At 37.2% G+C, this 26,210-nt stretch overlaps 1 protein-coding gene and 1 long non-coding RNA gene across 2 annotated transcripts in view; one reads left to right on the top strand and one right to left on the bottom strand.

Moving 5' to 3' along the window:
* The window catches only part of LOC122815689 (copine-8), a 3,116,673-nt gene that overhangs the window by 26,049 nt on the left and 3,064,414 nt on the right, over nucleotides 1-26,210 (top strand). The window lies entirely within an intron of this gene.
* The window catches only part of LOC122815690, a 402,356-nt gene continuing 381,802 nt past the window's right edge, over nucleotides 5,657-26,210 (bottom strand). Inside the window, exon 4 of the long non-coding RNA XR_006366986.1 lies at nucleotides 5,657-6,917. This is a non-coding gene — a long non-coding RNA (uncharacterized LOC122815690). The remainder of the gene's footprint in view (nucleotides 6,918-26,210) is intronic.

Here is a 26,210-nt window from a genome sequence, read left to right as displayed (position 1 = left end):
GAGTTTTAGAGGTGACCAGTTAATCAAGCTGAGTTCATTTTGAAACTGCTGAAGGTTAAAATGTTTTTGCTGCGAGATGAGAGAATTAGGGGAGGTGTTGTTAGATGAGTTTTGTGCCTAATGATGTATGTGAGAGAGTGGTCGCTAAGGTCGTCTGGGAGGGTACCTGTTGAATACATTTGTTGGGGACTATTAGTCAAGATCCAGTCGAGAATGGTTTCTTTGTTATTGTTTTTATTTGTTCTAGTTGTGGAGTTAATGGTTTGATGGAATCCGTGCAGGTTAATAATGGTAGATGGATTAGTTTGTTTGCATATGTTCCAATCAATATTAAAGTAACTAACTAATATTAAACTAACCCGTTAATGATATGATCATCCTTGGACCTGGCTATACTTATCCTCTCGGTAGGTAGCTGTAACTAACATGTTACTGGTATGATCATCCCTGAACCTGGCTATGCTTATCCCCTTGGTAGGTAGCTGTAACTAACCCATTACTGATATGATTGCCCCTGGACCTGGCTATACTTATCCCCTTAGTAGGTAGCTGTGACTAACCCGTTACTGATGTGATTATCCTTGGACCTGGCTATACTTATCCTCTTGGTAGGTAGCTGTAACTAACCTGTTACTGATATGATCATCCCTGAACCTGGCTATACTTATCCTCTTGGTAGGTAGCTGTAACTAACCTGTTACTGATGTGGTCATCCTTGGACCTGGCTATACTTATCCCCTTGGTAGGTAGCTGTAACTAACCCGTTACTGATATGATCATCCTTGGACCTGGCTATACTTATCCTCTTGGTAGGTAGCTGTAACTAACCCGTTACTGATATGGTCATCCTTGGACCTGGCTATACTTATCCTCTTGGTAAGTAGCTGTAACTAACCTGTTAATGATATGATCATCCTTGGACCTGGCTATACTTATCCTCTTAGTAGGTAGCTGTAACTAACCTGTTACTGATATGATCATCCCTTGAGCTGGCTATACTTGTCCCTTGGTAGGTAGCTGTAACTAACCCGTTACTGCCTTTTAAACATAAACATACATTTATTCAGTAAGTTATGTATAAATATACATGAGGTCTCAAATTTAAGGACACAGGCCATAGCTGTAGTGGCACTGTGATGCACTATGCAGGCTTACACTACATGTGCACACATTGTACAACTACATGCATGTGTCCTCAAAATACTTGTCTGTAGCACACATAGTGCCATTTGTATGGCTACCATTAAATGCACTGTTGGCATCTGTTATGGTACCAGAGTATGGCAGTGACACATTGTTTTCAATGCTCTGCAGTCAGGGGCAGGAGTAAGTTACACAAGTTTCAGGCTTACTGGCCATCACTGTGCGTTTTAAACAAACAATGGAGTTTGAAGTTTGCAAATTAAAAATATAATTTAAAGAATGCAACAGAACATAGTTTTCCGTATAGTTTTATTATGATTCTTTTAAGTGTAGTAGCATTTTTTTGCATCATTAATTTCATAATTATCATTCCTTATACTTCTCTTTAATTTAAACATCAGCTTGTAGTCATTACAACAGTTTTAACATAGCACATACAATATTAAATTCTTCATATTAGACTGTCATTAATGTTAAATTATTTTTTGCAAAGTTTGTAAAATAAAGAATGAGGCAGTATTTAGATGGAATATCGAAAAAAAAAAACTTTAGAAAAAATGGAATTTGAATAATAGACTTTAAAAGCCATTTCAGTAGTGGAGATTTTATATTACTTAGATGTTTTCAAACTCTCCTTGCAAATGCTAAAATTCCTGTTATCTCTAAACCATAAATATTCATTTTGAGTAGAAAAGAGAGTTTTCCAAACATTCATATTTGCAGTAATGTATAGTTTTATTTTTTTATTATAAATTTTAAGCCACTCCAGGAAGGTGAAAAATACAAATACAGCATTTAAACATGATTTTACTAAAGGCACCTTTTGAATGCTTTTCAAAGACAATTGCATTAGTAATCATTTTGCAGCCAAGAATGTATAAGTATCATTGTCATGGGAACACATATTAGTATTTATATTTGGACAAAAGCGTGTGTTGTGTCCAACCATACACATAATTCTCTGCCTTGGGTGGTTTCTGGCAGAGTAGTTATCAATAATTATCATCAGCACTGACGACATGAAAGACTTTTTTTTCATTCTGAATAAATCTTGTTCTCATTAGGACTGTGGCGTATGAATATGATTCTTCCTTTAAATTCCTGATGTGACTTTAGGCACCACCCACACACTAATCTGCTGTTTTTTTTTTTTTCATTAAAGCGATGAGATGTAATTAAAACAAATCTTCCTGTCAGTTTTTCTGCCTTGGCTTAACATATTTCATTTATGTAAGCATTTTTTATGGAAATATTTTTGAAAATTAGCCTTTTTACTAGGGTGCACTATAATGAAGACATCAAGTTAAAAAATAAAAACATTCAGTGCATATATGTTGACAAGTAAGGCATTACAATAATACTACGTAACATATGCAAGTGCAACATTAAATCATTTGAGACAAAAATGAAACAAAATAATTTGCTAGTTGTTTTTGTCTTTTGGCTTTTTCCCAGTTAGGGGTCGCCACAGCGGAACTCCGGTCCACTAATGACTGGCAGTAGATTTTCACGAACACCGAGGTGCCAGCTTGGCGTTCAACCAAGGCAGCCCATGTACGCATGTCTTTTGAATGCCCATCCAACCATGGGGAGGACATGCAGACTCCACACAGAAGGCACTCCCCACATTCCAGCCGAGAATCAAACGGGAGAACCTCTTGCTGTGAGGTAACAATGCTACCGCTGCACCAAAGCGTTGCTAGTACAAGTGTTTAAAAAATGAAGAGAAATTCCAACACCAAAATAGTAAATTATAGCACTTACTTTTAAACTATTAACCCTTAATGATGCCTGCAGGTGTTTCTCCAGAATCATCCTAGACATACTTTTAGACATCTAATACTACGTGTTCATGTTTACATTAATACTTGCAAAACCAAATTATATACAGGCTAAGGACATATTTCATCTTAAAACTTACGTAATGAGTAATACAACAACAATGATAAAAGACGCCCATCAAGTACAGCTCAAGAGAGCTTAACTGTTATACTTCCAGCAAGTATGAATACTGTCATAATTTCACATATTTATATTTATATATATATATATATATATATATATATATATATATATATATATATATATATATATATATTCAAATCTCTCTCTCTCTATTCACATTTTATAGCCAGAAATGGAATACTGTGCCTACTAATATATCAGCCAAGACATCCTTAGCCCAGTTTAGGAAAGCTCTAAAAACATACCTCCAAACTAACTGGATCTGTAACTGTAACTCCCCCAGGCTAGCCTAACTCCATCTCCTTCTCACTCACCCAAAGAAAACTCTCCTACCATGTTGTTGCCTACAATGCTGTCAGTCAGTGGACTTCTCTTTATCTTGTAAGTTTTTTTCCCTCATACCTCTCTCTTCCTCAGTAATAAATGACCCTTCTAGGCTTAGACAATTGATATACACTTTAGACTATTGTAATAATATATCACACTGAATATTATTCTATTGTGCAGTCTAAGGTGTTTCTTCTTCACACCTGTATAATGTACTATTTTTCAAGCCTACTCTCAGCCAATGCACAGATGAAGGCACTGATGAAGGCATTGCAATTTGTATAGTGTTTTTTTTTGCTATCATTCTAGTTTTATTTGATGTAAGCTGTGTAAAGTTATATTTCTGTAACTGTGTAAGTGGACTTTATTAATGTATGTTATATGTGGAGCTGTTTCCCTGGGCCTCTGCTAAAAAAAGGACTTGTTCTAACCAGATGTAAAATAAATAAATAATTATATATATATATATATATATATATATATATATATATATATATATATATATATATATATATATATATATATATATATATCAGCAAAGAAACAATGTGGGCAGAATTGATTAGTCCAATGTAAAAGATAACAGCAAGATGGAAAAAAACATTGCTGATAGTACATAATGTAATATAAGTGGTTACAGACACATTGTAAAGTACTTTAAAAAAATAGCAGAATAACAGTTATTTACTGTGCTTATTTTGACTTACAAAATACATTTTAATACTTGAATTCTAATGAATGCTGCCAGTCTAAAGCTATGGTAGATAAAAAGTAGCTTTCCGGAGGTCCAGTGCAGGTAATCAACATTTTTGAAGAAGGACAAGACCCCGAGAAAAGCTATAATAAGCTGGGGAAAATAAAATGGTTATTTCATAAGTGAAACAGATGCCTTAGAGAAACAGATGTTTGGTGCCAGAGCCATGGGCTCAAGTTCAATGCCAAGAAATGTATAGTTATCCCCTTTGGGGAAAAGCATGTATCTGTGAATTACCATATAGGTGGCAGTGCACTAAACACCGAAAGTGTGATAAGAGACTTAGGGACACAGGTGGACAGTGGTCTCACCTTCGATAACCACATCACCACAACAGTCAGGAAATCCTTCTATGTGGCACACCTCATCACTAAGGGCTTTTCATCCAGAAAAAAGGAGGTCATTGTCCCACTGTACTCATCCCTCATTAGACCCATTATGGAATACAATGCCCCGTTTGGTATGTACCTCTCAAGACATCTGCAACAACTGGAAAGGCCGCAGAAATACCTCACTTAAAGAATCACAGGCCTAAAGCAGATGCCCTACGCTGACCGCCTTAAAAACTCCAGCTATACTCTTGTCGCATATCGTCTACTCAGAGGCGATCTCTGCTTAACATACAAGGCCATGTGAAACCCAGAGCTGCTGGACATGCTACACTTAAAGAAATCCCAATCTCTCTGAGCCACATGCTCCAGGGATCTAAACTTTGTCATCACAATAAACAAAGCATGCTGGAGGGATAGGTTCCTGACCCAGAGACTCCCCAAGACTCTGGAATAGATTGCCCATACATGTCAAGCAGAGTGCCTCTTTGGCCCTCTTCAAAAGGAACCTTGACGATTGGATGGGACAGGGGTCCAGGGAAGTAAATAGTGTGGGAAGAAATAGCCAGGGAATTGTTATGGTTAGGCTTGTATAGGCCCTAGGGCTGATGGCCTAGTACCAACCTATGAACCTATGAAACGCAGAGAAAGTGAACGTGGTTGTACTAAAGCTGTATTAAATTAAGAAAAATGTGAACAACTCTTAAGAAGATAGAAGTAAAAATAATGCACTGCTTGAAAATTGTGCAGTTGCTAAAACAGGAATGTACTGCATTTTGAATGTGAAACTAACTCTTGTTGTGGACACATCTGCAGTGGTAGATGCCTAATTTTTCTTGAGGACGTTCTACTAGGTCAAGGGATGTTACCTTTCTGGGACCCTTTAACCTCTCAGAAGTTTGTAGTTGCAGAAACAAAAAAGCATCTTTCAAAATTAAAAACTGAAGCCAATAGGAAATCCTGCATGGGAGGGGACTCATATACATACAGAGAGACAGAACATCATGAGAAAGACTTGCCAGATTTTCCTTCTGAAGGATACACAAAGAAACAGAGCTGATAAGAATTTTGCAGGGTCTTTTCTGATATTGAAAACTAGTGACAGAAAAGACACGGTTGGCTGTTTTATTGTTAAAATCAGTTAGGAACTAAACTAGTTGCTAGAGTTTAATGTACATCATCAGTCTAATCAGTAGTGTTTATTTCTTTCACAAAATAATTCTTATTTACATTTACTTTTCAAGTGGAAAACTTTCTTATTTATTTCAACTTTACTAATTAAATTTTAAATTATTGTGGTTGGTGTTTTATTTGTTTATGAGCTTAAGAGTTTGTACATTAACTCTACTGTAGAGACCACTGGTATCTACTTGTTGATGACGGGCTGCTCTGAGCTAAATGTTGCCATTCAGATATTTAAAGGGAAACAGTATTTTGTGATTTTTGACTTATTGGACATGTCTGTCTATCTAAGGGCAGTATTATTGTGAATTGGGAGAAAATATAGTAGTAGATTTAACTTTCTCTTTTCTGGAAAATACTGTATGTATATATAAATATATCTGTGTATGTGTGTGTGTGTGTGTGTGTGTGTGTGTGTGTGTGTGTGTTTGTGTGTGCGCACGCAAAATAATAATCTGAAGTTGATGAAATCCAAGAAGTTCCATGTATTATAACTCTGATTTTCAGCTGTACAGTGTGACATTTCTTTAGCTTGCAACAGTGTGGACATTGCCTGTGACATATTTGTGGCAATGGGGTTTATATGCCCAATCATCACAGCCTGTGCACCATAGATATATGTATATCACCTTTGTGGTCACTGTACCTCCAGGTTGGAGGAGTACTTTGAAATAATGCAACCTTGGACTTAATATACACTTCTTCATATTCATTGTTATACCCTGTGAACTCTGTGAATGAGAATTACAGTCCATAGAATTCTACAAGGGACCCCATTTATCAGTCAGTAATCTGAATAAGCTTGTGTAGTGTGTGTTGTAATGTTTGCAGTGATGGTATAGATACATTCAGCATTTGCAAATTGGACTGCTGCTAGACTCAGATTGTACAGAAAATAATTATGCACACATTCGAGTTATTGCTGTACATGCATATTTGCTTATTTCAAGCAGCTGTTTCCTAAATGTAGCTCTGAGGGCATATTAAGATGTGATACTTTAATATTGGTTGGTACAAATTCCACAGCCCTGAAGCAGTAGCAGCAACAATGAAGGCTTGTTTTCTTCTTCGGTTGTATATCCTGGAACAGGATCACCCTGTTTTGAATTCCCTTACTGGCTCATAGTTGGTTGTAATGCTTGTCAGATGTTTACACGGCCTCTGTATCAGCTGAAGCAGGGCCAGTTACCCACATGACATTGATGAAGACTGCTTTTCTGAAACAAGAGAAGAGAGAATCCATTGTTACACAATGGGTGGGATTGTTTCGCTTAAATAAATAGCAGAAAGGAGATTTTGTATTGCAGAAAAAATATTTCTGTCATATGAAGGATTACCAACAATGTAAGTGCAAGTATAAGCAGACTAAACTGCAAAATAAAATGTTACGCCTTTCTAGTACACATTATGCAGACAATAATCTAGCCTGCATACCTCTCAACCTCTTAGTGCAAAAAGTCTGGACAAAGCCTGACAGAATGGAGGGCAAAGGCCCGAAAATAGGACAGATTTTAAATACTGCTCTTATAAACTTAGAAAGTTGCTAGAATAACAGGATTAACATTAATATTTCTGAAGGATTTGAAGTCTGAAACACAAATGTATGTCATTATTTAGTAACAGCACTTCTCAGGTCATCCTAGGGATTTGCCAAAAAATCAAACATTTTATGAAGAACAGACCAGAAATATGAGGCAAAAATGTGGACATTCTGCAAAAATCTGGACAGTTGAGAGGGAGGTATGAGTCTAGGGCATTCACAGAGATACCCGTGAAATCATGAGGTAAAACAAATGGGCAGATAGTTAAAGGGGATAGGCAGTACTTATAGTCCATTTTGTAAAATTACCAACTATTTTTCAAGATGTTTATTTTCTAACCAAAAGGAATGTCAACACTGTTGTCTTAGTTACAATGTAAGTCCCTCAGAAGGCTGCATTGCTAATAACCTGCTGTTAAACCCTGAAGAAAGCAATTACCTGTTAAAAGTAAAAGCAACATCATGTGTTTTTTTCATTTTAAAATCAGTTGGACACATGTATGGAACAGATTTTACCATGATATCTGACAGCTTGATGCAGAACTTTAAGATTATGTGCTGCTAGTCATAGGCTCTGTAGCAGTCATGGGTTTGATTCTTACAGCTTCCATTTGCCAACTGTGTGAATCTGAGCAAGATACTTAACCGGACAATGCTTCTAGGTCACCCATGAAAAGAGGCTGTGTGTCCACTATTCTTACAAAGTTAACAACTGCTATTTTTAAACAGCTTTCTATATCATGAATATTTGCAAATGTGTGAGGTCACATCTTACTTTGTGGTGATGACACACTGCTGTGCCTTACAAGTATAATGGTATCTAAGACTGTAAACATGTAAGCCTAAAGCATTCTTTACTTTCAAGGCAGGAAAACATTTGGCAAGCTTAAAACAAAGCTTTGTGTAAAGAGAATACAGTTGGTAATACATTATAGAAGCACACACCTTAGCATTCCATAAATAAGCACAGCAAAAACGTACTGAGCAGTGCAAGTATCTAACACAAAATATTACATATTAAAGTACAAACATATTATATATTAGCAATATTTTTCTGTGGTCTGAGTAATGCATAATTTAATACCTCTGGCACCAGACTTCAAGCTTGTGATTGGGGATGTTTCCATAATAATTAACTCAAGCATAATCTAGACTGTAGCATAGGATATTGCTTACTTGTTTCTTTTAATGACACCATGCTACAATACTACTGGTATTAACAGTATATTTACAGTTTTCATTGTTGTTACAATATATGTTGTCATTTAGTCTTTGTAAGACTCTGTTTTTGTGATAGTCTCAGTTGTTAAAATGAAAACGTTGTAGGAAACACTTTGGTCCATTATTTTATCCAGAGACATTCCAAGGAAGATAATACGATTGTTTTCCCATCAAGTTTTTAACTTTCACAAATGATAATATATCCATATCTGATCATGCAGGACTACCTTAATTTCAGGTATATTCAGTATTAGCTGTCACTATACAACCGGATGTAAACTCTGAGGAAATGTTTTGTAGTAAACTGAGTATGTCTAAAATGAATCAGTTTGGGCAGACAGACTGTTATTCCAGCAGGAGTTAGTCAGACATATTAAAGGATACACTTTTCATGATGAATGTTGAGTCAGAGCAGACAAATACATTTATCAGCTTTTTCTTCTTTTGCACACTAGTGTCTAACGCTGTATATCTTCATTTAGAGTAGTGCACTTGCCATAGTTGTGCATTACTCCTACCCTTTTCTTCCCATTATCCTTCATGTAGCCTTACCGTTACCATTAGGGTGCTATCTTACCATTTAATAACACAAAAACATAGACTATTAATCTATAATCTATGTACACTACCAGTTATAATGGTACTTCAGTGTGTATATAGTGTGTGTACATCATACGATGTACACTTTCAAGCTCCGTTACCCTTAGAGAGTAGAGTAGCTGCCCACGTACATCTAGTAACAGACTTGCTCTTAGTACCATCTTCTACTGTTGTGTTATTTGTAAACCTCACACTTTCTGAGACTGTAGTTGTTGCTTTCACTGCTCCATTTGATTTTGTGGTAACAGTCCAAAATGCCAACAATCAGATAGCCAAGTCCTGAAATGTGAAGACTCAAAAAATGAAAATCTGGATTTACAAATAGTAAGTCCAAGTTTGCCACTTCTTGGAATATTCCATTTTATCCAAATTGTGGTAATCTTAGAGTTGGTTTAAATAATTTTAGGAGGTGCAAAGATGCTTTCACTCCTGCATAAAACAAGTTTAAAGAGGAGCAATGTTCGATATTTAGTCTTGTCTTGTATTTTTTGGGGTCTATATTATATTGTCGAAACGGCATTTCAGTGAATGCTGTTTTGACAACACATAAAAAGTGAAATCCGAAAACAACTAAACCCCTAGTCATTGATTTTTTTCCTAGGAAAAAAATCGGCAGACCAACAGCACAAAACACACCAGTTAAAACACATCCCCCTAACTAAATATACCAACTCCGAGATTGCACTACAGTGGGAAATATCGCGGCCCAGGCCAAGCGATTTCTTTCCCTGGCTGTAATGCCATTTCGACAATATAATATAGACCCTTTTTTTGCTGTGTTTTAGAAGTTGGTGGTCTGAGTATTTACATATGAATTGGGAGTCAGTTTTGGTCTCTGGTGAATTGGGAGCATACCTCTCAACTGTACAGATTTTCCCAAAATGTCCAGATTTTTGCCTCATATTTTTGGTCCATTTTTCATAAAATTCTGGTTTTCTGAAATTAGTGGCAAATAATTAAAGGCCAAAGTTGGAAAATAATGACAGATATTTGAGTCTCACACTTCATAACCTTCATAAAATTCATGTTAATGTAAAACCTGTTATTCTATAAACGTTCTAAGTTTGTAAGAGCAATATTTAAAAATTGTCCCTATTTTTGGGCTTTTGTCCCATTTTATTTATAGATTTTGCAAGATAATTTTTATAAACTTGAACTGGAGACTTCCTGACTTGGTCTGCACTGCACAGGACATTTATTCAACTGGACTTGCATGGCTATCAAACATATACAGAAGACTTGCATCACTTATTTGCTTTATTAGCAGATTATGCCTTAAGTAATAGCTTACCAGATGAAATTTAAAATGGCAGAAGTACAGAAGAGCAACATCTTAACTTATATGATTTATACTACTGATGTAATGTAACTCTATTGTATTACATCATGTATTGTACTGCTTGTTTGTTTCTAGAACATACTGTGTTAACTCTTGGTATTATCTGTTGTAGATCTCTTTTATGTACATACGATTGAGCTATTACTATATTTTAGTACATACATACTGTGGAGCTTTTCTCCCTGGGCCTCCAGTGAAAAAGGCCTCACCTTGGCCCAGTGGACTTTCCCGGTTAACAAACTACAAATAAATAAATAAAAATTCTTGTGAGTGCTTTGACACTTGCAAATCTGTCAGCTATATTATTAAAACATTTGAAGCAATGACAGAAGTTCTAAGGCATGTAAGTTTCTTGAATGTCCTGCCAGCTTCCTAATATAATGGTAATATTATTGTTGCAAATTTAAAAGCAAAACTACTAAAGTTGCTTTTGTCACTGGAAAAGAAATATATTAGGAACACTGCCAAAAAAAAAATAAATGTGTGAGTTTGTGTGGTATTCATTTTGGGAGGTGGTAGCACATTTAATGTAATGGAACAGAGGAAGTTCCTTTGCACTTCGCGGATAGGCTATGGATAAAAAAAATCCCAGCTGAAATTCTGTTGACTTTGCAACTTATTTGTTAAATCTCCATGATGTCATGACAGAAATGGATTATACTGCAATAATGTATATCAAGGTTATTGATTATAATATTGTAGGAAACTCCAGAACATCACCTATGTTCTCTACAAACTGGAAGATTTTCTGACTAAATTCCAGGATGCAAAAATCAATGAAAATTCATCAATCTTTATGGGGGATTTTAACTATACAGACACCTACTGAGTAAATTACTCAATGTCAAAAAGTATTAATTGACTAAATTATAACAATTTGGAAAAATACTATGACATCTAGCTAAGGGTGGCAATACCATAGAAATCATACTGATAGAGATATCTGTGTATGTGCATGTAGTTGTTTGTGTGTGTGTATATATGTGTGTGTGTGTGTGTGTGTGTGTGTGTGTGTGTGTGTGTGTGTGTGTGTGTATATATATATATATATATATATATATATATATATATATATATACGGAGCCATTTAGAATGTTGAGATGCACATAATCAGACTTGTTTTAACTTGCCTTAGATAGATGCTTAATTCAGCGATCTATACATGTGTTTGATCTTATGCGTCTCTTTTGGTTTTAGAAGTGTAAGTAAATCTTTTGGTGAGACTCACTTACACTGCTATATTTTAGCAGTGTTAATTCTTTTCAATAGAATTGCTTACTTTGCTGTGTTTTTGTAGTGTAAGTGAATCGTATGTTTAGATTCTATGGCAGTTGCCTTTTTCCCATTATTGTGTGATCTTGGAATTCTTGTATTAAACTAGAGGGGTGAAGAGGTACTGGGGCCTCTTCCTGCTGCAAAACACTATTTTAGAGTCTTGATGGATTTCTTTAGTTTTGTAGAGTTCAATGAGGGGAGTTTTGTTATACTAAAAAAAATCAAGTAACTACTATTCATCTTTGGAGTATATCAAAATCCTGAAACCAAAAGCCTGAAAACTCAAAATCCTGAAAACCCAAAATCCTGAAACTCAAAATCCTGAAAACACAAAATAGACATACTGACGTCATTGTGGCTTTGCTATTGTTAGCCCTGTGGTGTTAGGTCATGCGTTGGGTTCAGGTAAGTGTGCGGTTGGTTTTATGTTAGGGTTAGGGGCGGTATAAGTGAGTTAGGGTTAGGGCGCAGGTTAGGCATGTATGCAATAGTGACAAAATTAGGGTTAGGGCGGTTTAAGTGAGTTAGGGTTAGGACGCGGGTTAGGTGAGTGTGCGATAGTGACGGACCTTAGGGTTAGGGTTAGGGTTAAGGTCAGTCGGTAGATATTAGTGTGTTTGTATTGGCATATTAGCATTATTTGTGTTTTCAGGATTTTGAGTTTCAGGATTTTGGGTTTTCAGGATTTTGAGTTTTCAGGCTTTTGTTTTCAGGATTTTGATTTTCAGGCTTATAGTGTTTCAGGCTTCTGATAGGGAACCATATCTATATATATATATATATATATATATATATATATATATATATATATATACATATACATATACACATATATGTATAAAGCAAAAAGAAACTTCCTTAAACTCTATCCGTTGATCCCGAACATCAAAAGCCAGAATCCCCCCCCCAAAAAACCACCCACAAAATGTCTTCTTTTTATTAGCACCCTTGCACCCCCCCAACCTCTGCTAACTTAAATATACTAGTTCCAAGATTGCACTGTACTGTGGAAAAGTTAAAGCACCTTACCCTGGTATTGTCCAGACTTTTTGCTACTAGCACTCTACTACAGAACTACCCTTTGATATACATGTTATTTCATCACTTGGATTAAAAAAACATGTATTTGACAAGGGTGTACCTTGACAACATAGGATGTTACTATAGATTTTTATGTATATGTATCTATGTTTATATATGTATATGTTTGTGTGTGTATGTGTGTATGTGTGTGTGTGTGTGTGTGTGTGTGTGTGTGTGTGTGTGTGTGTGCAGATGAACATATATATTTGTGTGTATATGCACACACACACACACACACACACACGTACACCTATGTATTTATTAAAAATATCCAAAAGTATATGCTCACCACTACTTAGACTGACAACATAGGTGCTGGCAAACTGCTGGACTAGCCACATATATGAAAACAGAGAGTTTGTTAAATAGGCCACCCGGTTTTCATTTCATTGCTAAGATTAGCTCCTGCCTGTATTCTGGCACAGTGTCAGTCATATGACCATTCATGCACCATCAGCTATCTACTGACCATGAAGATGTGAGGAGGCCTCAGGCATACTGTTTTTAGTACGTAAGTGTGTTTGTAGAATGATATTTGACCTTGTATTTTTCACCTCTGGAGTCTTAGTTTTAGCAAGGAGATGTAGATGATCGCATTTTTGTACCTTCCACATGCATTGTAACTCTCAGCTCTTTACACAAGAGTCAAGGACAAAGCATCTGGTCCTTATGATATAGAGGGATGAAGTCCTGAGTGCACCACATCCAATATGTTTTCAGCTAGTGGCATTGGTGCTGGAGGGACCAGGTGGAGAAGGATGGAAGTGAGCATCCAAGACTGGCTGACCTGCCTGGGGGTTGAGGAGGGGATTGAGGCATCTTGACTTTATGCATTGGCAACACCGGCAGGAGTACAACTAATATTGTATTTCATGGTAAATGTCTCTATTAAATATGTCACTTTGGTCTGAAATGTTGACAGTTTTACTTCTAGTTATATAAACACACATACCCCATACTTAGTATTATGACTGATGCCCTTCCCCATTAGTTGAACAGCTCCTATTATGACGTTCTTCATAACCCTAAAGAATGTTAGCCTGAGTGGATGTGTTTAATGTCCCTGACCACAGCTGTGACATGCTACCCATATTTCCTTAGATTCCTTAATGCTAGTGGCTCTTCATTTTAACATAGCTAACCATCCAAAATTATTTTAATGACGAGGAATTTACTAGGATGCTACATTATCCCCTAGTCTCAATTTTTTCTTCAATTCCCCCGCCCTTTCCTTTGTTCCTGTTCTTGTTCTTTCGTAAGGTAAATGCAATGGCACTGTGTGACTCAGAATATTAGACACTTGTTCTCCAAGTTCCCACCTTCTGAATTGTCTTATACTTAACAGATACACAGACATTTCCACTACCTGTGACCTAGCAATTCCCATTGGAATGGAGAAATAATGACAGGGATTTTCTATTACTGGGGTAATCCTAGTGAAGAGCAACAACTGATAATAAAACAGTCTGCTGTAGATTTTTCTGTAAATTAAATATGGTATACTACAAATGTTAGCATTAATCTGGACAATAATGCTATACCCCAAATGTTAGTATTAATGTAGACATATTAGCAGCCCACTAAATACCCCATGTGGCCATTTTTCATATTATCTGAATGGCTGCACTTCCCACAGTAATTTGAATGTACACATATTTGTTTTTGAAGTTCTCTCTGTATCATTAGTGGTACTAGAGTAGGAAAGAACACTGTCATAGTAATACTTTTCATACAACTTAAAATTTCATAAAACATTAGAATACTATAGTATAACATGTAACATCTAGAGTCCCCCTTGAGATAACCTGAGTTTTAGTCAGCCCACATAGTCGTTACACATACAGATCCTAGTACCGCTGATTTCAGTAATGTTTATCTGCACTCATCAGACTAGTGGTTTCAGGATAGACAGTCAGATGATGTCTGAACAATATAACTCCAGAGCCATCAAAATAATGTTTATCTTATTAAATGTGAGTTTTCCTTCAACCTAACTTAATTGCAAATTCTTCATCATCATTGTCAAACCATGAGCCGTATAAGGAGTCAGTGTCATGTGCTGATTGTGTGATTGCCCCATTTCATAGCTGTGACTTTAACAAATAGTGCAACACGTAACTGTTTTGAATATTTAGCTGCTGTCTGCTTGCAGGCCAGCATAGTTCTGGTTGTTGACAAAGCTTCAGATGAGTAGGGACAGTATGTTTTCCCTGTAGTATTGTACTTAGAGTTAACTCTTGGGTATGCTCTGCATGAATTCCCACAACACCTGCTCTCTCCAGCTGGTATCCTTCATAACACAGCCCAGATCCATGCATGGTGTATTTAGATCCATTATTAATTTGTCAAAATCCATAAACATGCTTATAATTATAAAAAATATACAGTTAAACAAAACCCATTCTTACAAGAAGAAGATATCTAAAATGTAACTTTTATGGGTGCTTGTATATTAATAGAAACTCAATTTTCATTAGCCATAGTTTTAACTTCTTTAGCAGTTTTATATACCAATTGCTAAAATCCATTTTCCTCTTTGCTAGTCCATGTTTGGCATAATAGCCTTTTAACTATGCCATCACTAACTAACCACTGTAAGAAAGTACCAGAAAAAATTGTGTTGACTAGTTCATTAAGTAAAAATAAACTCTCATTCTTTATATATACAGATACTGCGTATGTAAGTTCAGAGCCCTTTCTTTTATGTCAGGAAACTTCAAGTGTAACAGTGCCTGTCATAAGCATTACCCAAGACTCCATACTCTGTTACTGCAGTAACAAGTAACATATGCTGTGAATTGTCTAGCAAGTTCATTGAGTGTAGCTAAATGTAAACTTACTGTGGATAAGATGTCACATTTATGAAAATATGTTACATACCACTGTGAAATGTTGCTATCTTTGCTATATGTCCATTTTCAGCTTCTGTGAAACTAGATCTCAACTACTGTGAAATGTAAAAATCTGCACATTTGTCATAAGTGTGATCCTAAGTGGTGTCATTACATTTGATTGATCTCTTCAGTATAGTTACTTCATGCTTTCTTATCTCAGTCATGGCTGTAAAGGTTCCACAGACCAGCCCACCTATCAGCTGAACCAAGAATGAGTAAATAAACATACTCAATTAATGAATAGTGAATGAACCGAAGGAACAAAAGATGCATTCTTCTTTCTCAAACTTAGTCACAGCTTTCCAAAGTATAAAAATTATGACATTAGAGAAGCTAAGATAATGGAGTTTCAGGCTCTGGCATTCATAAATGTGTGTTACAACACAGAAGCACTCTGTGCTCTATATACAGTACTCTGCAGTTCAGGATCTTAATTTGCAGGCATGGATTGTGGTCTATAATGTTGGTATACAGAGCACGTCTAGTCTTTATGAACTGTGCTCAGGAATGTACGGTATATTGTGGTGTGCGTGCTGTACTTTTCTTTGTAGAGTTCTTCCCTGATTTATGTATACCTATACAGCTGCTGTACTTATGTGTGATGTCTGACTCTGCAGCACAGCACAACAAGTAAAAGCTATGTAATATACTTTATATACCTTATTAAATAGTTTGCCCTGCTCTGATTTGCTCCACTATTATACCTGGCCATAATTCACAAATAATTTACAATCAGGAGACATGATGACAAAGTTAAGCTACTTACCAAATGTGAAATGAGGGGGTCTGTTACTGTTTACGCTCCAGTTTTGAGGAACTTAGCAGCAATGCTGTTCGGATTGGAACATGTATGATAGTGGTACAGGTTTGCCTGTGTCATAGTGAACTGTTTTTCTGTTAGTTTTTCCTTACTGTGCAATGGGCATAAAGTCTCTTTTTTAACTTTACTTCTGATACGATGCTCAGCTCTTTGTGCTGAGGAACATATCAGCAGGGATCAATCACTGTGGTGACAAACGATCCACCATCTCTTTGCATGGAGCAGGAATTCCATAGCTTGTACACTGGTTGTGTTATGCCCATAATTTGCTTACAATCCTGTGTATATATGCGTGAAAGGAGTTTATTTTGCATGGAAGATATGTACATGGCATACTATGTACACAATGTGGCAATGCCATGTACACATTTTTGCCCCAGTGTGTAAATTACCTTATCAATTACAAAGGGATTTCCTGTACAGCTTTGCCACAAACCAACCCTACTGAACAGTACATAGGAACTTGTGAATAGCTCCCTGTGTCTGCAGCAGAAATCTATACTAAATTGAGCATACAATTTTGGGATGACGTATGCACTGCATACAGGTAGTATTCAGAGAACTGCATAGAATTAGTCAACTCCCAATTCAGAAATAACTTTGCATAACAGTTGAAGAAAAATTGTAAGAAAACATACTTCAAGCACGTATCTGGTGCACAGTCCTTAATATATGGACTACACAATAGGAATACAACTGTTCGTGCTGGCAATGTATTGACAAAGAGGAGACTGCCAGCACAAACACCACACCACCCACATCACATAGCCAGATGCTGATTGAGGTTCTCCTTTTGGGGATAAATTCTTGGCTAGGCTTGTAAGGGCCTCACAGCCATTGGCCTAGTAATCTTCTATGGTCCTATGAATGCAGGTGCAATGATATAGTTTTATAATGTGAGTTCGTAGCAAGCACTGGGATATAGCTAAGTTATAAAACCAAAAAGTAGAAATGTAATTTATGCTGTTTTGATGAAGTCAGAAAAAGACTGAAACATTGCATGTTTACTTCTAGTGTGGTTTGGCTCTGTTGGTCTGAATGTACCCATAATGACTTTAAAAAGTATTAGATATTCAGAAGCCATATATCTGAAATACCTGTATGGCCTTAAGGGGTCATTTGCATATATCCCATTTACTACAGGATGTTTAATGTATTGCACAGTGAACTTTAACATGACTGGGTCTTTCTTGTATTTTATACTGAATGGTTTGTCTGTGTGATTATTTATGTTTGGGTTTGGATGTTACCTGGCATATGTTGCAGCCACCCTAATGTTTATGGTTGTCAGGCTTAGTTTTATGCTATGTGTTTCTACTATATACAGCCAGGTAATCTATTGATGATGTGATAAATAAATATATATATAATATAATAATAATTAGTTTTACTGACCTTGACATACCCATAATGACTTAAAATGTTCTTTATAAAATATTCTCAGCATTCAGAAGTCATGAAGCTGAAACATTTGCATTTGTATATATTCCATAAACCCCACTACAGAACGTTTAAGGTATAACACAGTAAAGACTGTTCCTTTTTTGGTCTGTCTTGCACTTCACTTTAATTACAGTTTGTCTCTGTGAAGTTTATTACCTTTAGATTTGGTGAGACCTCCGTGAGGTGTCTTCATCTTCACCGCATCAAGACCTACAGTTTTGTTGTTTTCCGCTATCACTTTCTCTTTTTGTACTTGAAGACTTAGATTGTTCTCTTCTCATTTACCTTTAGAGGCTTCCCTCTGCATTTTTTTACAAGAATCGGTGTACTCAAGACCTTCCCAGTGTTGCTTCTTTCATTGTGAAAGCTCTCAGTTTAGAAATCGCCAACTGTATACAATGTTATTAAACCACTACAGTTTTCCTCCTGTTGACATTACTAGAATTGCTAGAAAATGAATGTTTGTCAAAACCCAGAGTAATAAACTGCTTATTTAGGGACTCTTGTTCTCTTTTTTTTCTTTTTTGGTAGATTTTCACAAACTTCAATATACAATTTTATCACTGAATTCTCAAATTTTTTAACTCTTTTAGATAATCCTTTCTTTTGTAGAATATAAGTCTAGGACTATGAGGGCATGTCTCTGTGGGGTAGTGCTTCTGTAACATTTGTTAGGTGGGCTGGTCCAAGGACCCTTTTCAGTTAGACTAGTCCATATATTTCTAACGCTGGATCCGGGTAATGGCTTGTAATAGTTATAGAGGTAGGTGCATGTGATATTTTAGTGATTTAGTAAGGCATACTTTCTCTCTGACCAGTTGGATTAGCTTGATCTTTTCTCCAGATTATCCACTTATCCCTGGAAATATGTTGTTTGATTTTCCAGTTCTCTAACTTATTGTATTTTTCCCCAAAGAAAAGTATGAACTTCTGAAGCTTTGCTCCTGATTTCTTTTATATTCCTTTCAATGTTTTTCACTTTTTTCCTGGGTCACCACTGCGGTGTTGTGATAAGCTTTCATGTCTTTTAACAGAACAGACAGTATGACCATGTTGTTATCAGCATTTGCTTCTCTGAACTTTTGAAACAATAACTCACATGTCAGATCAGTTATCTTGTAATGAATTCCTAAATTTCAAAGGAATCCTTTATTTAGTTAATAGATAAATTAAAATTTTAACTGTCAGCTTTGAGCCAAAAAGAATTAGGCTTTCATCTTGTGTAGGTATAGCCATCCTCAGCCTAAGTTTTACGAGAGGAATTACAGTCATTGCATGCTAATGACTGTGTTAAAATATTCCAGTTTTTAAAATAACATCACCTGATGATGTAATTAGTGTTTGATGCACAGTGAAGTTTGTAATTAACTCTGTTACACAATTTTTGTGTAGAATATTTTCATTAATAGCAAATAGGTAATCACTGCTTTTATATCCAAAATATGTAACAATGCTCTTTCTGGTGTTAAAGATGTGGGCACAAATAGCTGACCTGTCAGAGAGGTGGTACAAACAGGTTCATAGAGTTCACTGGTCCTTGGTGGACGTAACCACAGTGCTCAGTTTATAGTTATCAACATAGCTGAAACACCAAATTGTGTTATTACTGTTAACTGACTGCAAAAGTTAAACAAAAAAGGGGCCCTGCATGCATCCCATGAAGGCCACCACATGTAATTGGCTTGAGTCTGGACAGGTCTGTGATGATCCTCACTATGAGAGATGTTTGTTAACTGTTCTGAAATCCATTGTCCAATGGTAGAATTGATGTTAAAAAGTGCAAAGACAGCTACACTACATTTAAGGCAGGCTGCAACAACAGAGGTCTGTTATCATGAGGAAGACCGCTGTGATATGATGCACTTAAGTTTATAAGTTGTTACTAGGTATGCAGTCTAAGAGACCATTGAGGAACCTAACTGAATTTTCCAGTTGCCCTACACTTTCTGGTGAAATGAATTGCTCAGGGTCACACAGAATGCAAACAGCAGCTGAGGGAATCAAACCCTGTACCACAGGAAACAGCATGTTAGCAGCTTATAACCTCAGTCCTCTGTAAATGGTATATGCCTTCCCTGTGAATAATGCTATTAAACGGCTCAGCACTTGGCACAAACATCTGAAGGTTTTAGGTTCTATGTCTACATTTGGATTCATATTGAGAACTGATGCTGTATTGCAACATAAGTGAGGTGCTGTACACCTGAGATGCCATCCTTCAGATAAGAGATTATACAATACTTTCATATGCCTGAGTTGCAGGTTAGCTGTATGTTAATTATCCCATGGCACTTATCCAAAGAAAAGCAGAGGAACTTTCAGTGATGTCCTCATCAAATGTCACCTGTTTATTATAAATAGTACCTCAGGTCTGAACAGAATAAAGGACATAACTCAATCAGTAGGCCTCACCACGTCAGCATAAACAAACAAACAAAAACAAACAATAAGTTAAGCACTTCCTCACATACTCACATGTAGTGCTACTGGAACATAAAAAGGTTGCAATTACAGTAATAAATATGGATATCTGGGGTACTTCCTTTGCTGAAGACTGTTTAGGAAGACAACTGACTGTATCACATAGGAGGTGAATACAATGGTTTGTGCAGTTCTCTGGTTATTAAATGTCACTGCTATTCCGATTTTACAAAAAGCAGTGTGTGCGTGTCTTGATTAATTAATAACTGTTTGATAGTAATCTCTGTCATATTTCCATGTGGTGCTAGTTCATTGGGCAATTACTAGGCTAATGGCACAAGAGCCTTTACAAGTCTAGCCAATAATACCCTGGATATGACAGTATTATACCTTAATTCCCCAGATAATAGGATGGGGTAGTATCAGGGTAGAGGGTCGTTGGGTGCTGGAGCTCTGACTCATTTTACATACTGCCTCTTCTCTGGTAAAGTCAGACCACAAAATGGTCTCCTTTGAAGTAAAAATAAAACCCAGAACACCAGATAATCCTGGAATACTCAGTAACTACTCTAAGGCTAACTTCCTTCTAGTAAATGATAATCTGGCAAAATTTCAAGCCCCCATAAACCCTGAGAACACTGCTGCCTACACAGAACTGTTCACAGAAACCCTATACAGGATGTTAATAGCTGCACAGAGGCAACTGTACCCATCAGGAAAAAGTACAGAACTAACTGGAGAAACAAGCCACCCTGGTGGATTCACAACATCAATAGGCTGTATAACACAAAGAAGAAAATCATGGCAAAAATTAGGAGGTGCATTATCCAGCAGGATAAAAGCACTCTCATCAAACTAAACAAACAACTCGGAGGACAAATTAAGTCTACAAAAGCCAAATCTGAGGTAAATTTGGCCTCCCAGACAAGGGCGCCCGCAGGCAGGTGCAAGGAGGTGCACTTGTACCCCCCTGGAATGGGCTGACCGGGAGAAAAATACATTGCGTTTTGCGTTCTTTTTTATTTATATTTTTTGTGTTCTTCTTTAAGAATGGTCCTGCTGGTCTGGCCCCATCATTTTTTGTGTTCTTTAAGAATGGTTCTGCTGGTCTGGTCACATCACTTCTGTGCATCTAGACGTCCAGTTCTTCCGGTCGCATCACATCCGTGCATGCAAATGTCCTGTTCTTCCTGTCTGCCTACCCGTGCTATTTGAAATTGCTTCTTCTCTGATCTGCCTGCTCGTGCTATTTGAAATTGCTTATTTTCCTGTCTACCTGACCATGTTATCTGGAAATAACAGAAAATTTACAAGTGGATTATATTTGCTGCATAGACATTATGAAGTAAGTGTATAAGGGAATTGGGAAGGAATTTACTATGATTAGCTGCAGTCTGCAGAACTTATGAAGTAAGGATGTGTGTGTGTGCTTGATTGCTACCAGATGTTGTGAAGTAAGGGTGTGTAAGGATATAGGTTGTACAGCTGGTGTTTCTCCTTATGCTGTTTCTCCTGATGCTCCAACCAAGTCAGGGACCCTGCAGTAAAATTATTATTAGTTATAACATCTGTAGATCAGTGTCTCCTGTGATAGACAGATAACTGGTTTTACCTGTGTGTGATCAAAGCACACTTTTTTGGTTCACTGTTTATTAAAATACAAATATTGAAAGTATTGAGCCAAAAACTAAAAAAGTGTATATCTTTGTTTGCAAGGGGCAAGCCCCCTGCACATCCATCATGTGGATGGCTCTGTCTCACATCCTACTAAATTATACATACCATCTCCACAGATACACCACAGTGGAGAAAATTGCAAAAACCCTCAAAAATAACTCACCTGGGTCAGACTCACTGTAACATTAAATATTAGAACTGAAGGCACTCAACTACCACTGCTTTAACCGCATGTAGTAAGCAGATACTGCATGCCTTCCTTGGGGGGTAGTACCACTGTAGTTCAGTAGTTATAAGCAAACATGCTTCGTTTTTGCTTGTCTGCTTTTGCAATGGAGAGCACATGAAATGGTACTTTACATGTTCTGAACACAGCTACTATAACTGTACCTCAAGCACATATTTCTGCTGGAAAAATAACAGAGAAGTTTAAGGTTATGAGCTGACAACAACTTTCATGCTTTAGTCCATATAATAGGTCCCTCATGTTTCTGCTTGCATACTGTGCAGTATAAAAGAAAGTATTTAACTAGGCAGTGCTCCCAGAATTTCTACAAAAAGAGGCATTTGTGACCAGTAGGTTTGTCCAGTTAGCCCGACAAATAAATAAAGTTTAGAGCTCAAGAAAGCTGTTTTTATTGCTCTTTAGCACAGAGAAATAAAGTTCTGACTGTAGCCCAGATGACATGGGATCAAAAAGTAATTTGGGCATTGGAGGAGCCTGTGGCAGAGGTTGGGGGGAGTGAGAATGATTGATCAAATTTGGCTTTCTAATCCTGGAGGGAAGGTGGCAATCTAAACAACTGAATGAATGATCTGTCCCTGTTTATTTTAGGCTTTGTCTAGATTTCTTGCACTAAGAAGTTGAGGTGAGAGAGAGAGAGAGAGAGAGAGAGAGACAGAGTCAGAGTCAGATATATATATATATATATATATATATATATATATATATATATATATATAGAGAGAGAGAGAGAGAGAAGCCCTAGTTTAGATCTAGCAGGTGAAATTCATTTTCAAGTGCATTTTCAAGGAACTGTAAGCTTCAAGGGAAGCAAAGGTTACTGCTGCTCATGCTAAGTCTGCTTAAAATGTGCAACGGTTTTGTTTAGCAAATGGTATCATTATTGTGGTATCAAATTTTAAGGCAGTGTTAGCACAGCAGGTAGCATACTTGCATCTTAATGCAAAGGGTTGTAGGTTCTATTCCTACAGCATGTACATTTGTATTTTAAGGGGGTATGGTTCTGGAGTCCTTAGTATGTCCTCCTTTGGATGAGACACCTAATAACTATGAACCTGTTTTTCAGCTTGCCAGCCATTCCTTATTGTAATATACCAGCTTACCATTTCTTTTAATGTAACATAGGCAATTTATTCTTCAAGGGCAACAGGCACTGAATTTGTAAATGAAATACTGAAATATAAAATTGTTTTCTAGCAACAACCTCTTCATTGGTTTCAGATCTCTTTAATGTGGAATTATTCAGATGACTTTTACTTCTGCAGAGATTCTGCATATTGTTTGATATTGGTGGATTGTATGACAGACGTTTGACTGACCCTTTATGGTTGAAATGTTCTGAATTGGGCAGGTTGTCATTATTGGTTCATGATTTGTTTCATTGCTTAAAGGAAAAATGTTCAGAACTATAAATTTAAAACATACTCTAACAAGTGGTGCTGTATTATACAAGGGATATAATTCAATTATTATATGGTATAATTAATACAGTCAGGAAGGTGAATCAAAGAACTTTTGCATGGTTCTCAAAATGTGTGCAAGGAGCCTATGATTTGAAATCAGCCCAAAGGTAAACTTACACTGCCACTGGCCAGATGCATTTTCTTTGAATGTGGGTTTCAGTGCTGTTTCAGTGAATGTGGGTTTCAAAGGTAGAGAAGTTTTAATGCTAAGTCTGTTTTGGAGTATTGCTTTGTTTAGATTTAGTAAATGTCTATCAGTGTTTGTGCTATAAAATTTGAAATAAAAGTTGTAAATGAAATCCAAATATCTGTAATCATTGTAGAAGTAAAACAGTATGCACACTGAGAGATTTGAACAGTGTCTATGGCAAATGGGGAGAAATATCCAGGTAATGGGACACTGGAATGGCTGCGTGGGTGGAGGGGGTGGGGCTGCGTGAGTGGAGGGGGTGGGGCTGCATGGGCGGGGCTCTGGGTTTGCACCCTCCTGGAAAAAATCCTGTGGGCTCCCTTGCTCCCAGACCAAGGACAATCACAAGACAATCTTTAGCTATGCCTGCAACCTCAAAGGTAATACAAAATTGTGTGCATAGCTTATTGGAACTGGAGCCACCTATATTGAGCCAGATGATATAGCAAACAGACTGGTTAACAAATTCATCTGAAACTTTACCCCTCTGTCCCATCAACCTTCCCTCAGGAAGTATCATCAAATATAACTCCCATGCTATACTAGGGAACAAGTCCTTAATGCTCTCTCTAAGGTTAAGAACACTGCATCAATGGGCCAAGACAATATCCCAGGATGCCTTTTAAATAGCATGAAACATAATCTATCAGGCCCTCTGGAATTGCTTTATAACTGTAGCTTCTAAACAGGCTTCATGCCTCATGAATGGATAATAGCAACAGTCATCCCTCTGCACAAAGGTGGGCCAGCTACAGACCCTGGAAACTATAGACCCATAAGTCTCACTAGTCTCATATGCAAAGGCATGGAAAGAATTATCATGGAAATGATCAATAATGACATATGAAATCTCCAGATACTGGATGCAACCCAGTTTGGTTTCATCAAGGACAGGTCATGCTTACTCAACCTGGTAGACTTCTTTGAGAAGGTCACCAAAGCAATGGATGAGGGTAAAAGGGTTCACACTGTCTACCTTGACATGGACAAGGCATATGACACAATCTCCCACTTGGGCATTGTTGATAAACTTAAGAGGTTAGCTACAACCCCTTATGTAGCCCAGTAGATAGCAAGCTGGCTCACAGATAGGACCCAGGTAGTTAGAATTGGGGAGTCCACCACTACAAAGAGGCCAGTTACAAGTGGAGTACCTCAGGTATCAGTCCTAGGTCCGCTACTTTTTGGCATTTACTTCTCTGAAGTCAGCCTCTGGCAAAATTTGCAGATTATTACAAATTAGGAGCTGTCATTGAATCACCCACCGACACAAATATTCCCCAGGAAGGGCTGACACAGACAAACAACTGGTGCCAGAATCATGGATTAAAACTAAATAACAAGACATGCATAACTGTATCCTTTGGGAAGTCATCAACCCCTGTTAACTATAATATAGACAACACCCCCCTAAGAGTTGACCCAGTAGTCAGGGACTTGGGGGCATGCATTGATAGTAATCTAGCCTTTGACCATCATGTGTCTATAGTAGTGAGGAAGTAATTTTATGTTGCGCAACTTAATAAACAAAGGTATGGCATCTAGGTCCAAAGAAGTCAATGTTCCACTGTATTAGGCATTCATCAGACCTACCATTGAGTACAATTCCCCCTTTGGAATGCACCTAACCAGACATATCCAACAGCTGGAATGTCCACAGACGTCCCTCACTAAAACAATACAGGGTGTAAGTAACATGTCCTATGTAAACTACCTTGAGGCTCTCTCCCTGTATTCTGTTTCCTACAGATTGTTGAGGGGAGTTCTATGCCTGGCATATAAAGCATTGTCAGACCCCACTCTGTTGGAGCTCCTACATATCCACAAAATAAACAGCACCAAAATTACCTGTTCTAAAAATTTAAACCTTGCCTGTGATATCAATAGGACCTGCTGGAGAGACATGTATATATCCCAGAGACTACCCCTTCTCTGGAACAGGCTCCCCATCCATGTGAAGCAGAGTTCCTCCCTAGCCCAATTCAAGTGTAACTTGAACAGTTTGTATGGGGAATAAGAAATTCATCTATGGTTTGGCACCTATATCTCTAATGGACACAGGCAGCCTGTAAATGTTTCGCCTCCCAAGGTCCTGATTACATTTACTTATCAAGGGTACCAAAACTTGTCAGAGATTTGGGATGCATGGCAGTGCTTAAAAAAGGCCCTTGTGGCCATTAGCCTAGTAAAAACCTATTAACCTAAGGAATATGGGCAGTACCATGAGAGTGAATTGACGATTCCCCATACATTCATGCAAATTTTTTTTGAAGAGAGTGAGGGACAGGCTTTGTTTTATG

The sequence above is a fragment of the Protopterus annectens genome, chromosome 11.part0 (assembly GCF_019279795.1).
Source record: "Protopterus annectens isolate FY-2018-M chromosome 11.part0, PAN1.0, whole genome shotgun sequence".
In the NCBI taxonomy this organism is placed as follows: Eukaryota; Metazoa; Chordata; order Ceratodontiformes; family Protopteridae; genus Protopterus; species Protopterus annectens.
Note: the sequence above shows the minus strand (reverse complement) of the source record. Positions and strands in the feature narration are given on the sequence as shown.